This window comes from Prionailurus bengalensis, chromosome A2, assembly GCF_016509475.1.
Source record: "Prionailurus bengalensis isolate Pbe53 chromosome A2, Fcat_Pben_1.1_paternal_pri, whole genome shotgun sequence".
Classification (NCBI taxonomy): Eukaryota; Metazoa; Chordata; class Mammalia; order Carnivora; family Felidae; genus Prionailurus; species Prionailurus bengalensis.
This window is the reverse complement of record NC_057348.1, coordinates 145,095,130-145,107,458: the sequence shown is the minus strand read 5'-3', so window position 1 is coordinate 145,107,458 and position 12,329 is coordinate 145,095,130. Positions and strand designations below refer to the sequence as shown.

The 12,329-nt window shown below is 39.3% G+C and overlaps 1 protein-coding gene across 2 annotated transcripts in view; it reads right to left on the bottom strand.

Annotated features, from left to right (window-relative positions):
- Nucleotides 1–12,329, bottom strand: part of AHCYL2 (adenosylhomocysteinase like 2) — a 170,149-nt gene that overhangs the window by 60,127 nt on the left and 97,693 nt on the right. The window lies entirely within an intron of this gene.

Here is a 12,329-nt window from a genome sequence, read left to right as displayed (position 1 = left end):
ATAGCAAGGGCTGGAGTAAGACCGCTGCACATGATTATCTATAATAAGCACTCTTAACATTTAGGTGAGAAGTTTGCAACTTCAAAAAAAAAAAAAAAAAAAAACAAAGTTAGACAAACTACATTTGTGCCTATGGCTTTCAAGCTTTACGAAAATGGACCAGGTGTATGAATAGCTCACAAGAATCTCATCTGCACTCCAAGAACAACTTGAAGTTTATGTGCCAGTTGTGCTCCTGCCAGGGGTGATTTGATAGCAGTACTGTTAATGGAGGTAAAGCCAGACGACTTGCCAGAGTGAGTATATGCCTGGCTACAGAAGGAAAAACAAGTTAATATTTCCAGGGGGTCAAAGTCAAACGGAACCACGCGGTGGTGAAGAAGTCACTACAACAGCAGAACAGTTTTAAACAAGAGGTGATAAACCTGGAACCTAGAAAGTCATAAGGCACGGGGCAAAGAATACAAGAACATGACCCTGTCCTCTATTCCTGGCTGTGTCTAATAGTTTTATTGTGCGTTGGCAAGTTACCTAATTACTCTCTTCTTCGGTTTCCTCATTATAAAATGAGGGAGGTGGGTAATAGTGGACTGTGGAAAGTTAAAACTGGTTCCTTCCAGTACTGACATTCAGTATTTCTAAGCTGTTTCTGAGGCTATAAGAAAAAGCAATAACTGGGGCGCCTGGGTGGCTCAGTCGGTTAAGCGGCCGACTTTGGCTCAGGTCACGATCTCGTGGTCCGTGAGCTCAAGCCCCGCGTCGGGCTCTGTGCTGACAATTCAGAGCCTGGAGCCTGTTTCAGATTCTGTGTCTCCCTCTCTCTGACCCTCCCCTGTTCATACTCTGTCTCTCTCTGTCTCAAAAATAAATAAACGTTAAAAAAATTTAAAAAAAAGAAGAAAAGAAAAAGCAGTAACTATTCCTTAGTCCCCTAAGTTACAGCTTATTGTAGAAGCTAAGATTCTTAACCTCCTGAGTTCAAAATTCCATCTGGTCAGTCATGAGGCTGGCTGGAATTGCTAGCCTCAGATCTCCCTTATCCCTTCAGACTTGAAATGCTAATGCTACCACAGCAGATGGGATTGCTAAATCCTCCCCCTACCCACGACCTAAATGGTAGGCACCCTACCTCTCAGTACGTTGAGACTCATATCCCACGGGTATTTTAGACTCCACATGGAGGCATCATCATTACTGGTAAAACTACAGGCTTTGGAGCTAGACAGGCTTGGCTTTAAAGCCTAGCTCCATCACTTACTATCTGTGTGTGTCTTTACATAAGCAATATAACTTTTTAAGCCCTTGCTTCCGCATCTGTAAAACAGGATAATAATGCCTTTCCTCGCATTAGTGTTATCAAAATTAAGTAACACATAGAAATTCATAAAAAGTGCCAGGAAGCTATTTTGCCCAAAACTAGACATAGCAGAGTGGTACCAGACTGTCTGTTTTAAATCTTGATTCACACTGGGGTGCCTGGGTGGCTCAGTTGGTTAAGCCTCTGACTTCAGCTCACGTCCTGATCTCTCAGTTTGTGAGTTCGAGCCCCGCGTTGGGCTCTGTGCTGACAGCTCAGAGCCTGGAGCCTGCTTCGGATTCTGTGTCTCCATCTCTCTCTGCCCCTCTCCTGCTCGTGCTCTGTCTCTCTCTCTCTGTCTCTCAAAAATAAACAAACGTTAAAAAAATGTTAAATCTTGATTCCCATTTACTGTGCAACCTTAAACAAATTACTTATCCTCCCTGTGTCTCAGTTTTCTCATCTGTAAAATGAGGACATTAAAAGTATCTACTTTATGGCACTGCTGAGAGGATCAAATCACACACACACACACACACACACACACACACACACACACACGCACCGCTTAGAACAGTGCCTCAAACTTGTCAGTGATATTTAAAATTTACTGGGGCGCCTGGGTGGCGCAGTCGGTTAAGCGTCCGACTTCAGCCAGGTCACGATCTCGCGGTCCGTGAGTTCGAGCCCCGCGTTGGGCTCTGGGCTGATGGCTCAGAGCCTGGAGCCTGTTTCCGATTCTGTGTCTCCCTCTCTCTCTGCCCCTCCCCCGTTCATGCTCTGTCTCTCTCTGTCCCAAAAATAAATAAACGTTGAAAAAAAAATTAAAATTTACTATTATTACTAATATATATATCCCCCAATACACCCAAATCCATCTTCTACTATACATGATGAATTCATTCAATCAAACCACAAATAGTTACTGGGTGCCTATTATGTGTCAGCCAGCATAAAAAGACAGCCCCTGCTCTCAATGGTGCTTACTGTCAGGAGAGAGAAACAGGCAATTAAATAAATAGTTACAACAAAAATATGAAAAATGACAAGGTAAGTACAGGACTACGCAAGTATATGGCAAGGGTGCCAATCATGTATATTGGGAGTCAGAAGTTTCATTTAAGCTGAAAGGTACAGGATGATTAGGGGGTACCTGGAGTGTATTTGGCAAGAAGGAATATTGAGAAGAGTATTCCAACAGAAAGAAGAAAGTACTCCATAATATCTCTTACAATCTGCCCTTTCTTCTTCATACCAGCTGTGTAAAGCCTGACCATCATCACATCTATCTAAATCAGTGCTTCATAAACTTGAATATGCCTGGAGATCTTGTTGAAATGCTGACTTAGGTCCCAAGATTGTACTTTTTAAAAAAATTTTTTTAAGTTTATTCATTTTTTGAGAGAGAGAGAGAGACAGAGCGTGAGCAGGGGAGAGGCAGACAGAGAGAGGGAGACACAGAATCCAAAGCAAGTTCCAGGCTCTGAGCTATCAGCACAGAGCCCAATGCAGGGCTCGAACTCATGAATCTCGAAATCAGGACCTGAGTCAAAGTTGGATGCTTAACCGAGTGAGCCACCCAGGTGCCCCCCAAGATTGTACTTTTTAAACAGCTCTCCAATGATGCCACTGCTGGGACTACACTTTGACAAGGGCCTAGATAATTCCATCCCAATACAGCCTACCTCAATTTGTTAAATTGACTCATTTATATGTGATTATCAACAGCTCAATCATGTTAAAATCTGATCACATCACTTATTTGTTCATAATGCCTCAATAGCTCCCCATTGTCTTTAAAATAAAATCCAAACTCCTTAGCATGACACACAAGACCCTGCACAACAATTTAAACTTGTGCATACCTCCCAAGCCTCAGCTCTCTGAATTCCCCCACATCCCCACTGTGAACACACACACACACACACACGCACACACACGCGCGCGCGCGCACACACACACACACACACACACACACACGTCTTTCAAATTTTAGCTTAGCTGTAACTTCTTTCAGTACACATTTCCAGCTCTTGGTCTAGGTCAAGAATCAATTCTGTGAGTTACTGAGTAATCCCCTAGACAGACTGATCATTTGTCTATTTCCACATTAGAACTGCAAGCAATCTGAGGGCAGAGACTACGTGTCTTATTCCTGTATTCCAAGTACCCAGCGCATAGTAAACAACCAATGAATACGTGCTGAATGAAACAATGACTTGAAGAATAGCTAGGTCAGAGTAAAGCTCCAACTGAATAAAATACAGGATAAGCACCTGAAAGGTAAAAAGAAAGAAAAGGGAATCAGGTATGACCAAGAACTGACAAAACTATAAATAGAAATATCACTATAACAAAACTCTGTACCTCCCTGTCACTGACTAATCCAATCACTGCTTCTCAGATAAACAATTAAGCAATACAGAGACTACAGTACACGAAAGCAGCACCATGCCACCTTTTCCACTCCCTGTTAAATCCTCTAGATTCTGGGAGTGGAATGTGGAATGTAAATCCTCAATTTCCCTGACACAGCGAATAGAGCTCCAGGCAGGTCAAAGTTCAGTTTGCTGCACAGTTAGCACCTCTAGCTAAAACTGTCCTCAAAGGGAGGTCAAGCTCAAACTTGAACGCAACCAGAATAAAAGTGAGAAGGAATTTATCACAGACTGGAGGGGGATGGGGCACAGGGGGATGGGAAGGGTATAGGGTAAAATACTGAAACATAATGCCATTAAATAAATGTAGAATGCAGACTTCTAACTACATTCTTTTAATTTTTAAATACAATTTTTATGGAAGCATAACTAACCTACAAAAGAATACACAAATCAAAAAGTTACAGTTCAATAAAATTTCAAAAGCCAACACACCTATGTAGCCACTACCTAGATAAGAAAATAGAACATTACCAGCACCCAACAGCCTTGCCTCATGTTCCCTCTCAGTCGTTAGCCTCCTCCCTACCCCGATTCCTATCAACACCAATCAGTTTTGCCTATTTTTGTACCGGATACAAAGATCATCAAATATCATCATTTTCTGCTCAAAAGGTTTCTAAGAGTTACCCAAGTTAGTCGCATTTAGCAGTAGTTCATTTATTTTTATTACCAGAAAGTATCCCATCACATGAATACTCATAATTTATTGAATGCATTCTCCTGTTGAAGGTTGTTTTCAGTTTGAGGGCCATAAAAAATGATGTTGCTATGAACATTCTTGCAGATGTTGTATGGTGCCCATATGAAGATATTTCTGGTTAGGTATTTATCTAGGAGTGTAATCGCTGGGTAAGAGGGTATGCATATGTTCAGCTAGGTAGATGACATCAAACAAGTTGCCAAAATTTGTATACTAATTTCCATTCTTACCAGCAGGCGAATAGTGTTCCAGTTGCTTCATATCCTTGCCAGTATTGTTGGTCTTTTTACATTTTAGGCATTCTATGTAATGGTGGCACACTGTGATTTCAATCTGCATCTCACAGCCACCATTATCATCACCACTGAGCACAGTTTTGTTTTGTTTTTTTTTATGGCCTTTATTATGTTGAGGTACAATTCCTCTATATCCACTTTGTTGAGAGTTTTTATCATGAATGGATGTTTAATTTTGTCACATGCTTTTTCTGCCTCTATTGAGATGATCGTAAGATTTTTATCCTTCATTTTGTTAATACGGTGTATGTACTATAGTGACTGAGTTGTGGATGTTGAACCATCCTTACATCTCTAGGATACTTCCCACTTGATCACGATGTATGTTGTTACTGTAGTACGGAATTTGATTGGCTAATATTTCGTTGAGGATTTCTGAATCTGTGTCCGTTATGAATATTGGCCTGTAACATTGTTTTTGTATGTGTGGTAAAATATATATAACATTTGTCATTTTACCCATTTTAAAGTCTACAATTCAATGGCATTAAACACATTCACATTGTTATGCAACCATAACCACCATTCATCCCCAGAACTTTTTCACTACCCCATACCCATTAAATAATAACTCCCCATTTCCTCCTTCCCCCAGCCCCTAGAAACCAATATTCTATTTTCTGTATCTTTGAATTTGATTATCATAGGTGTCTCATATAAGTAGAATCACAGAATATTTGTCCTTTTGTATACTTCACTTAGTATAATGTTTTTAAGGTCCATCCATATTATAGCATGTGTAAGACTTTCACTCCTTTTTAGGGCCAAATAATAATATTCCATTGTATGTATATACCACATTTTGTTTATCCATTTCCCATCCATTGATGGACGTTTGGGTTGTCTCCACATTTTGGCTATTATAAATAGTGCTGCTATGAACACAGGTGTGCAAATACTTGTTCAAACCTCTACTTTCAGTTCTTTGGGGGTATACTGTTGGATCATATTATAATAATTTCTGTTTGGGGCACCTGAGTGGCTCAGTTGGTTAACCCTCTGACTTCAGTTCAGGTCATGATCTTGTGGTTCATGACTTCAAGCTTTGCATCAGGCTCTCTGCTGTCAACATAGAGCCTGCTTTGGATCCTCTGTCCCCCTCTCTCTACCCCTTCTCTGCTCTCTCTCTCTCTCTCTCTCTCTCAGAAACAATAAAGAAAAGTGCCTGGGTGACCCAGTCAGTTAAGCATCCAACTCTTGATCTCTTCTCAGGTCACGATCTCACGGTTGTGGGATCAAGCCCTGCGTCAGGCTCTCTGCTGACAGTATGGAGCCTGCTTGGGATTCTCTCTCTCTGTCCCTCTGCCTCTTGCACTACCTCTCTCTCTCAAAACAAATGAATAAACATTTAAAAAATAATAATAAATAAACATTAAAAATACATATATTTATATTTCTGTTTATTATTTTGAGGAACCAAAAACCACATTGCACTTTCTATACAAGCTGCACCATTTTACATTCCCATCAGCAAAGCACAGGGTTCGAACGTGGAGAAACTGGAAATTTTGTGTACCGTCAAACACATTTTTATCTACTTATTGGCCATTTGGATATTTTTTTATGTGGAGTGGCTTTTCAAATCTTTTTTCTATTTTTCCATTGGGTTGTCAGTCTTTCCCTTACTGATTTGTATGAGTTATTTATATATTCTGGTTTTAGGTCTTTTGCAAACATTTCCCACTCTGTGGCTTGCTTTTCCTCTCTTACTGTTGTCTTTTTTTAAACTTTTCATTTTGAAATGATTTTAGACTTAGAACAATCAGCAAGAACAGTACAGAGAATTCCCATATACACTTCGCCCAAGTTCCTCTAATGTAACATCTTGTAAAACCAGGGCAATTATAAAAAGTAAGAAATTAACACTGGTATGATACTATTAACTAAACCACAGACTTTATTTGGATTTCACAAGTTCGTCCATGAATGTCCTTTTTCAGTAGCAGGATCCAATCCAGGATCCCACACTGCATTTAGTTGTCATGTTCCCTTAGTCTCTTCCAATCTATGGTAGTTCCTCAGTTATTCCTTGTCTTTCATGACCCTGAAGGTGGTAGTTGACTGAATCCTGGAATAAAGCTATGCATTGACCAGATTTAAAAACACCATGAAACAAAACCCCTGTATATTATCTTTTCACCTATTTTGATTTCATTTTTTTAGCTCCCCGCTCAGTTTCATTGAGATATAATTGATATAATATTGTATGATTATAAAGCGTACAACACAATGATTTGACATATGTATAGGTTACAAAATGACTGTCAGAGTAAGTTTAGTTAACATCTATCACCTCAGGTAGTTACCAATATTTTTTCTTGTAATGTTATCTATTCATCTCTTTTGATTAATTTTTAGTAGAATGGAGATACCAATTTTATACATTAGTAAAGATAGTAATGTTAAAGATCAGCTAACTTGATTTCCTTATTTTAGAGATAAAGAAGCAAAGATCTAGAAAAATTACCTACCCGAAGTCTTATTTTACTTGGCAGATAGTTTTCTTGTTTGTGACTTTTAATAGTTTTTCTAGTGCTTCAAATACCTTAACTGTTCAGAGACCATCTCTTCTTAATCAAAATGAACTAAGTATCTCTATTTCCATTAAGAGATCAACAGAGCCTAAACTTTCAGTTACAAATAAATAAGTCACGGGATGAAAAGTACAACATAGGGAATATAGTCAATAATATTGTAATAACTTTGTATGGAGTCAGATGGTAACTACCACCAACACTTATCTTGGTAAACATTGCATAACGTATAAAATTGTCCAGCCATTATGTTGTACACTTGAACTTAACATTGTATGTCAACTATACTTCAATTTAAAAAGAAAGAGAGAGGGGTACCTGGGTGTCTCAGTTGGTTAGGCATATGACCATCTCAGGTCATGATCTCATGGTTTGTGAGTTCGAGCCCCACATCGGGCTCTCTGCTGTCAGCGCAGATCCTGCTCGGGATCCTCTGTCTCCCTCTCTCTCTCTCTGCCCCTCCCCCCACCTCTCAAAAAATAAATAAACATTAAAAAAATTGTTTTTTAAAAAGAGAGAGAGAAATCATCAGATCCTAACCAGCTCCTGAATTTCTGGTCTGTTTTCTAATTTTTCAGGAACGAGAATGTATTGCTCTTATAAAAAGAGAAAAAGAAAAAGAAAAAAAAATGTATCATAGACAGAACAATGCCTCCCCATTCCCTGCCAAGATGTCCATGTTCTAATTTCCAGAGCCTGTGAATATACAGCAAAGGTAAGGCTGCAGATGGAATTAAGGGTGCTAGTTAGCTGACCTTGAGATGGGGAGATTATCTCAAATAATCCAAGTGGACTCAATATAATCAAAAGAGTCCTTACAAGTAGAAGAGGGAGGCAACCAGAGACAGATTTGAAGATGTACACTGCTGGTTGTGAGGATGGGGGAAGGGGCCACAAGCCAAGGAATGCTGGCTGCTTCTAGAAGCTGGAAAAGGTAAGGAGATAGATTCTCCTCTCGAGCCTTCAGAAGGAATACAGCCCTACTGATACCTTCTGAAAAATTATTAAAGTATGATTGACATACACTATCAGTTTCAGGTGTAGATCATAGTGATTCAATATTTTTATACATTACTAAATGATCCCATAATAAGTCTAGTTACCATCTATCACCATGTGAAGTTATTACAATGTTATTGACTATATTGCCTACATACTATACATTATATCCCCATGACTTACTTATTTTACAACTGTTTATTGTAAGAAGTTTGTACCTCTTAATCTGCTTCCCCTATTTCACCTGCCCAAACCCTTTCCCCTTCTGGTAACCAACAGTTTATTTCTTGTATCTAAGAGTCTGTTTCTGTTTCATTTCGTTTTGTTTGTTTTGTTTTTTAGATTCCACAAATCATATGGTATTTGTCTTACTCTGTCTATTTCACTTAGTATAACACCCTAGTCCATCCATTTTGTCACAATGGCAGGATTTCATTCATTTTTATAGCTGAGTAAGATGCCTAACATATCGATTTTAGTCCACTGAGACCCATTTTGGACTTCTGACCTCTCAAACTGCAAGTTAATACAATGGTATTGTTTAAAGCCATAGAAAATTAAACAAGAAGCCTCTGAGATTTCAAGGAGCAGGGGAGATTAGATGTTTGGTCTTAAATATCTCAATCATTTCCAGATAACTACTCATGCATACTCAGGTTTGGTTGGCAATATTTTCATAAATTTTTAAATTCTGCACTTTACAGTGACAAATATTTTCAAAGTGCTTGGGAATAAGACTGCATTTTTACCAAATTCTTACTTTGTATGATCAGAACACTGTCAATGAGAGTGGTGGGAGATGGAACTGGAAATGTAGTCAGGGACTGATCATGCAGGGTTTGCAGGACACAGAAAGGTTTTAATTTTATTGTAATAATAATAGGAAGTGGGGTGCCTGGCTGGCTCAGTCAGTGGAGCATTCAGCTCTTGATCTCAGGGCTGTGAGTTTGAGCCCCATGTTGGGTGTAGAGATTGCCTAAAAATAAAATCTTTTTTTTTTTTCAACCTTTTTTATTTATTTTTGGGACAGAGAGAGACAGAGCATGAACGGGGGAGGGGCAGAGAGAGAGGGAGACACAGAATCGGAAACAGGCTCCAGGCTCTGAGCCATCAGCCCAGAGCCTGACGCGGGGCTCGAACTCACGGACCGCGAGATCATGACCTGGCTGAAGTCGGACGCTTAACCGACTGCGCCACCCAGGCGCCCCTAAAAATAAAATCTTTAAAAATAGGAAGCTGGTAAGGATTTTTGTTCTCAAAAGATCACCATGGCTGCTATAAGGATAAGAAACTGAATAAACATGGTGGAAAGATTAGTTAGAAGGTCATTAAAATATGGAAATGCAAGCTGGTACAGCCACTCTGGAAAACAGTATGGAGGTTCCTCAAAAAACTAAAAATAGAACTACCCTACAACCCAGCAATTGCACTACTAGGCATTTATCCACGGGATACTGGTGTGCCGTTTCGAAGGGACACATGCACCTCCATGTTTATAGCAGCACTATCAACAATAGCCAAAGTATGGAAACAGCCCAAACATCCATCGATGGATGAATGGATAAAGAAAATGTGGTATGTATGTGTATATGTGTCTGTGTGTGTATACACACACACACACACACACACACACACACACACACACACACAATGGAGTATTACTCGGCAATCAAAAAGAATGAAATCTTGCCATTTGCAACTACATGGATAGAACTGGAGGGTATTATGCTAAGTGAAATGATTCAGTCAGAGAAAGACAAAAATCATATGACTTCACTCATATGAGGGGTTTAAGAGACAAAACAGATGAACATAAGGGAAGGGAAACAAAAATAATATAAAAACAGGGAGGGGGACAAAACAGAGGAGACTCATAAATATGGAGAACAAACTGAGGGTTACTGGAGGGGTTGTGGGAGGGGGGATGGGCTGAATGGGTAAGGGGCACTAAGGAATCTACTCCTGAAATCATTGTTTCACTATATGCTAACTAATTTGGATGTAAATTTTAAAAAATAAAATTAAAAAAAGGTCATTAAAATATATGAGAGATGATGGTGGCTTAGATTAGATGAATGGTAGTGAATGGATTTGAGACATATGTTGGTGGTTGATTCAACAGGACTTGAGAACAGACTGAATGTAAAGTTTGAGGAAGATATCAAGAATGACCATCAGGTTTCTGGCTCAACCGACTGGTTAAATAGGGATGCTATTGATTAAAGTGGAGAAGAATGAGGGGAAATACTTATGAGAAGAATATCAAGACTTAATCTTGGTCAAGTTAAGTTTGAGATGTCTATGAGACAGACAAGTGGGATTGAAATAGCAATTGAGGGCGCCTGGGTGGCGCAGTCGGTTGAGCGTCCGACTTCAGCCAGGTCACGATCTCGCGGTCCATGAGTTCGAGCCCCGTGTCGGGCTCTGGACTGATGGCTCAGAGCCTGGAGCCTGTTTCCGATTCTGTGTCTCCCTCTCTCTCTGCCCCTCCCCCATTCCTGCTCTGTCTCTCTCTGTCCCAAAAATAAATAAAAAACGTTGAAAAAAAAATTAAAAAAAAAAAAAAGAAATAGCAATTGAATAGAGTCTGGAGCTCAGAGGAAAGTCTGGGTTGGAAGCATAAAATTGAGAGTTACTGATTTCTTCCATTTCTGTAATTTAAATTCCATGTACACACAAATATATAAAATGATGGGAATGCATAAAATTGCCTAGAGAGGGGGAAAAGGCAAACAAACAAACAGGAGCCACATCTGAGCCCTGATCCATCAGGGTAGAATAAGAAAAGCCAGCAGCTGAAATTTGAAAAGCAGTCACTAGAAAAGTAAGAGAAAAATCCAAAGAGAAATGGTGTCACTGAAATTAAGAAAAGGGATTATTTCAAAAAGGAAAGAGTGATCAGCTATTTCAAATACTGCTGGGAACTTTGGTAAGATGACACTGAGAACAGTTTTTAGGATTAGGCAGCATGGAGGTTTCTGGTGATTTGGGGGAGTGATGGGGGGGAGGGGGTGAAAGCAGGATTAGGGAAAATTGAAGAATGACCAGGAAGTTAAGTAGGAGAGGCGGTTTGAACAGACAAGTATTTTGAAAAACTGAGCTGTGAAACAGAGCAGAGAGATGTGGAAATAACTAAAGGATTATAAGTCAAAGGAAGTGATTGATTTTGTGTGTGTATGAGTGTGTGTTGTGTGTTTGTGTGTGCACGCACATGCCTGTGTGCTTTTGTTTAACAAGATGGTTACTAGAGCTTGAGTGAACTCTGAAAGAAATGATCCAACAGAGGGGGAGGATGAAAATGAGTGTGTGTGTGTGTGTGTGTGTGTGTGTGTGTGTGTGTGTTCAGAAGTGTAAAAAAGGAAAGAGAGACAAATAAGGTTGCCAGACAAAATTCAGGATACCAGTTATATTTGAATTTCAAATAAACAATAAATAATTTTTCAACAAAAATGTGTCCTAAGTATTGCACAGCACATGCTTATACTAAAAATTATTTGCTGTTATCAGAATTTAAAAGTTAACTGTGTGTTTTGTGTTGTTGTTGTTGTCAAATCTGACAACCTTATGGGTAAATTGAGAAAAAAAAAGTCTCTGAGAAGAGAAGAAGACAGAATGGGACCCAGGGCACAAGTGGAGAAACTGTTCTTAGTTAGGATAAGGAATACTTCTTTCTTTGTTACAGAAAGAGGGAATTCACATCTAAGGCCCCTCTAACAATGAATTATGACATAATAACATCAATTAAGGGGGTGGGGGAGAAGAGCTATAGGAGAATTGTGAAGCATTAAGAGATAACTGGTTTATAGTAATTTAAAAATAGACAACTAGCAGCCACAGAAAGTTTCTAAGTAGGGCAGTAATATCTCAGCAGAATCATATGATAAAAATATGCTTAGAGAAGATGCATTCAAGAGAGAATGTGGCTGAAAGAATTGAGGACAACTTTAAGGTCAACCCTGAAGACGGTTAAAGTCTGGATTTCTAGACTACAATTACATGAAAATGAAAGGACAAATTTAAGAAAGTATATAAAAGAACTAGCTGGATCTAGACAATCTGGAC